Here is a 5,527-nt window from a genome sequence, read left to right on the forward strand (position 1 = left end):
ACACAGGCCTCCGCACGCCCATCTCCTTCTAAGCTTGCGATGGATTGTTTTCATTTTATTCGGATTGAACAGCGACACTAAACTGGGTCCAATTTTTGATCAGTGTCATTTCTCAGGCTTGCTCAGGGAAGACAGAACCCATTAAACTCCCCCCGCTCCCGTGAGGGGCACTGCGCTCCCCATGGCATCGAGATGGGAGCTCTTGAGGGTAAAGACTCATTTTATGTGGATCAGTGACTGGCTTATTGTAGGTGCTTAATAAATATTCAATCATAACAGTCTTAATTACTGGATTACATCATGTCTGTCCTAGGCTGGGATATAAATAAATAATGCCATCGTAATAACGAGGCTCTAATGGAGAGCTGCTCGGCTTGAGTTCCCACTGTGCAAGCGGTTTTAATAAATTTGGGTGGATTTCATATTTCACGAAGACGTATCTGCTCACAGCAGGTAGTGCTTCTGAAGATAAGCCTGATGTAGGATTGATGCCAGCACAGCGCCTCCTGGTTTATGCCCCTCCAAGGCTCGGCTCAGCTCCACGTGGCACCCACTTCTCCAAGCGTCTGAGGGTATCCAATGGCACGGAGGGTGGCGGGGCCGCGGCTTCAGGGTGCAGCCCTCCAACTGGCTTGCGGGAGACATTGAGACGGGTCAGCTATGCCTCTTTAACAGCCTCACCACCCCGCTTAGAATGAACTGCATATCCGAAGTCTTTAGTCCTGGCAGCTTATGCACAGAGTGAAATAGCTGGTGGCCAGCAAAAGGGTGCGCCCTGTCTGAAGCCACAGCCTCAGCCCCCGCTCCATCCCCAAGCAGGATGCCACCCCGTGGCGTCCCACCTTCTATTAGCAGAGCCAGAAATGCTGCTATTACACAGAAGCTCTTGGTTTTTGCACTGCTACCCAATCCAGGTTATTTTATAACAAACCCTCCTGCAGCCTTTTCGGCCTCCTCTGGTGTGGGCTGCACTGGGCAATGCAAGGCCCTGAGCAGAGAGCCAGGGATGTGTAAGAAAAGTATGTGCTGGTCCCTCCAGGGAGGCCAGGAACCCGCCAGAAAGCCCTGCTCTCCTGCTTGGGCACCTCAGTGAGGCTGGCACTGGCTCTCTGATGGGCTGTGACTCCTTGAGTCCCCAGGCCCTGCTCCCTCTGCTGGGAAGTGGAGGATGGCGAGGCTGCCGCGCCCTCCTCAGAGGCTCCATGAAAGGAGTGCCCCCAAGGCGATGATGAGCCCTCTGCCAACCAGACAGCACCCTTCATGCCACTGGCACGGTGCTCTCGGGTGCCAGGGGGCATGTGACAGTCTCGGCTCCCTGAAGTCTGGCCCCGGAAGCAGAGCTGATCTTGGGGCTTTGGGATTGGACGTCAGAGAGCAAACCTGGTGAGAAGGTGACTTGCAAAGCTCCTCATCTGAGAACGCGCTGGCTCTCTTCCAACCTCGGCAGGCCCTGAGCCGGCCGCAGGCCCACTGGGCGTCTGTCCCACTCTGTGCCCTGACACTGGACCAGGGAGCGAGACAGAGCCCCCTCTAGGGGAGCCGATATGCAGGGAGGTGTCTGGAGATCCCGTTTCCCCACCGGAGGCCAGAGCTCTGATGGGACTGTGGGGGGCAGTTAGATATGAGCAGAGCAAGGACCGCGGGCCAGGTACAGTCACCAGGGCAGAAAGCCCGGGCACCTAGCAACAGGCAAAAATGGGAAAACAGGACCTCGCGCCCAGCGAGACCTCTCCTCCCCAGGGTGACCTCTCCTCCCCAGGGTGACCTCTCCTCCCCAGGGTATCGCTGCTCCTGCAGTGCAGACCCCTGACCTTTCATATCACTGGTCATGCAATTCGGGCCCACCCCACCCCCCCAACCTTTCCTCCCTGGAGTTCACTTCTAGGCCTCAGCTGTCTTCAGCTCCAGGCCCAGAGAAGCAGCGAAACCAACAAGCCACACCTGGCTGAGCTCAGGACCCGCCCCACTGACCAATCCGACCACTCAGTGAACAGCAGCCTGGACGGCACCCTGGACGCCGATGAATCTTCTATTAAGGTGCACCCCTGGGACCTCCCTAACTCCCCACTCTTAAGGGCCCTAGGACTTAGGAGGACCCAGCAAGCTCTCCCTCCCAGGAGCGCCCCCCCTCCCCTGCTTCCCCACACAGACACGTTTTCCTGGCCTCGCTCTTCCTCCTAAGCACCGGGCCTTCTTTTGCCTCTGTGACGTGTTCCCATTTCTGCTGCTGCTCACTTCTCTGTGACTTTCTAAATCGACTTCTCTCATAGTGTGAGTCTTGACTCTGACTTCTTTCCCAGCCAGAACTCAAGTACCGAGGTTGCGGACCCCGTGGGTCTAACTCCTGGTGGGGATCTCCCCAGGATGAGAGGGACGTGGCTGGGCAGCCCATCCAGAGCGGCGAGCACCGCCTTCCCGGGGGCCTAGGTGGCTGCGCTCTGGTGCAGAGACAGTGCCTCTCCAGGGGCCTGGGGTGTGCGGAGTTTCCAGGGAGCACTGCCCCTGACACAGTCCCCATGTCAGCGCTGGCTGGGGGCGTGACCCCGGCCCTGGGGAGAAAGTGGACACCTCTCGGTTTTCTGGAGAAACTCCAGTCCACCGGGTATTTTTAGCCCCACCAACCCACAGCCATGCCAAGGTGTTAGCGTCACGGCTAAACCAGCGCGCACCTTCGCCCAGCCCGGCGGGAGGCAGGGAGGGAGCACCGCCACTGCTCCGGGCTCGGGTTTCTCTGCGAGTTGGTCCAACTGTAACCTCCTGTCGGAGAGGAGCCGCTCTGCTCCACCTGCCACCAGTCATCTCAGTGGGAAATGCTTTACCGTTTCCCCAAACGGCGAAACCAACACGCACACACGCACGCGCGCGGGCACACACACACACACATGCGCACACAGTCACTCACACACGCACACGCACACACATGCGCACACACAGTCACACGCACACGCACACGCACATGCACACACATGCACGCGCGTGCACACACGCACACAGGTGTGTGCGCGAACATACACACGTGTGCACGGACACACACAGAGACACGCATGCCCACACAGAGACACACACGCACACTGCTTACAAAACAGTATCTGTTGAGTTTAGGTATGCTTTTACCTAATGTTTGGCGATATATTTAAGGCCTTCCCCCCCCCCCCCCACAAAACTGCATTTTACTTTTTTATCTTTCCATGAATGGACACATTTTTCCATCAATATATAAACTCCATTTTTACTTGGTTCCTCTGGTGTAGATGTTTTCTTCTGTTCTCATTTTTTGTTAAGCATAGATAGCCTCAGTCACCCAACCTCTGAAATTAGACGTTGTTTCTGATGTTTTGTGTTCCTGCCAATATTCATAGAGATGTTGGCCTCCTTGAAACCACTTTATATCAAATAACCCCAAGTGAGGTCACCAGACAGACTGGAGTCTCAGGGACAGGCAGACAGGCCAGATCCCGCTGCTCCCTCACAGGCCCCTCCCCCCCCACCCCCCCCACCCCCCATCCCTCTCCTTCGCTGGGACTCCCAGCCCTCGGTCACTCTCACCGCCTTTCTCTCCATCGTGCCCCAAGGAACGCTCTGTCACAATCATGGAACATTTCTAACCTATACAAAAGTTCAGAAGACAGGGTAACAAATGCCCAGTTTTAGAAATCTCGTTTCATATACTCCAACCCTTTTCCCCACACACTGCATTACTTAGAAGTAAGTCCCAGATATCATGTTATTCCATTCCTAACTAGTGGTGTAGGTCTCTCTAAATAGCAAGCTCCCTTTGTCAGCATACGACTAGCACACCTAAGACCTAGGCGGTGGTTCCCAACCATCTTCCCAGGCCCGGGAAGATATGAGTCACCTTATAAGGGTTTGCCAGGGGTGGGCGTTGGCATCAGAATGCAGAGAGTATAGTGGCTGTGAGTTGAGGTGCCTCTTCAGATGGGGCAGCTCCTCGGCCTCCATGTGAGCACCGTGGTGGTTGAAGACATCGCTTGCTGGTGCTGCCGAGTTGCCGGGCCTCGCGGAGTCATTCCCGTCCCGTCTTCCTGGCTCTTCCTGAGATCTGGGAGTGCGACCCAAGGCCAGAAGCGCATTCTGAGTTAGGTTTGCTTTTTGGCAAGAATGTTTCCTGGACCGTGGGTATTTCCACAGGAGGCCCTTTGGCGACCATCGTCTTGGTCCACTATTTCGTCAGGCATTTGAAAAAAGACAATATTCTAGTTTTACCCTTTATCCGAGAAATCTGCCTCCTCCCTGTCTCGGCTCTTGGTGCGGTGCGCGCAGGACAGCCAGGTGAGCTACGGCCCTGCGCCCCTTCCACCGGGAGCACCTGGTCCGCTGCGGACACGAGGGCTGTTCAGCTGTGCGTCTTCCCAGCATCATTACGGGCTCGTGGGTGTCAGCCCTCCAGGGTTCATTCCTGCTGATGGACACGCTGCTCCTTCGCTCTCTGGTGGGAACTTCAAGCTGGCTCCTCAGTTCTCGGTTTCGATGCGGTTCTTCTTAGTCGGCCTCCCTTTGGCTGTGGCAGGGCTTCTAAACTCTCCTCCGGGTCAGGAAGAGAAATTGTGCTCAGAGACAAAATCTAGGTGCAAAGGAGGTTCATTGCTATTACATTGGTTATTGTTGCAAGAACTTCCAGTAGGAAATACTTTTCTTTTTCTAAGATAAAGTATATCTTATACTTGTCTTTTATATTTGATTTTTTTTACACTGTACTAGGATAGAATAAACCACCTCAGTAGCTTCTGAGGCTAATACATTTCTATCACCACAGTTACTTTAGCAAACCTGGTCCCTTCACTTCTGCAACATCATGCAGAGTTAGTGATCGAGTTTACACTATATTTGATATTTTTATGTTTGATTTTATAGACTACCTTTACCCTACATATTGATATTAAAATATAAGTATATTGATATTCAAATATACAAGGAACAGGTTTTACTTACCATTTGGATGGTCTACTTGCATCTCTTTAACACTTGCTAATGGTATCCACATACTTACTAATGTGCTGTATCTGTATCTATCTATTTCTGAGAATAGCTTCCTTTATAGTTAATTGTGTGTTAGGGTAGATGTCCTTATAGAAGTTGAGTCAAATTAGTAAGTCCCCTCTGTGAAATCATGCCACCTACATATTAAGTTCATTTGTTTCATTTTGCTCTTAACTTTCAGGGCCCTCTTTTTAAATTGTTTTATTTAATTCCGTGGAGCACCGACATGGCTCCACATCAAACTACCAAACCAGGACAATGCAGAGAGCGGGGCTCCTCCCCAGCCCCTGTGCTCTCCTGACCCCGTGGGTAACAGCTTCTGGTTTTCAGTTTTTTCTTCTATTATTTCCCTTTAATAGAAGCCAATACACCCGAGTGCACACGTGACTCACTGTGAGGATGGGGAAGACCCCTTTCTCGTGCGGGCGTGCCACCCCGAGGAGCAGCCTGGCTTCCGGTCCTCTGCTCGCCGCCTCACCCCAAACTCCGGCTTCCCGTCACTGCAGACCTGCTTTGCCTCCCCCCAGTG

The 5,527-nt window shown here is 53.4% G+C and overlaps 1 non-coding gene across 1 annotated transcript; it reads right to left on the reverse strand.

The window, feature by feature from the left end:
* Positions 1 to 4,708: 4,708 nt before the first annotated feature.
* On the reverse strand, positions 4,709 to 4,840 carry LOC132215030 (small nucleolar RNA SNORA66). The gene has a single exon (XR_009448400.1). It is a non-coding gene; the product is annotated as a small nucleolar RNA SNORA66 (small nucleolar RNA).
* Between the last annotated feature and the right edge of the window lie 687 nt (positions 4,841 to 5,527).

This window comes from Myotis daubentonii, chromosome 13 (genome assembly GCF_963259705.1).
Source record: "Myotis daubentonii chromosome 13, mMyoDau2.1, whole genome shotgun sequence".
NCBI classification, from domain to species: Eukaryota; Metazoa; Chordata; class Mammalia; order Chiroptera; family Vespertilionidae; genus Myotis; species Myotis daubentonii.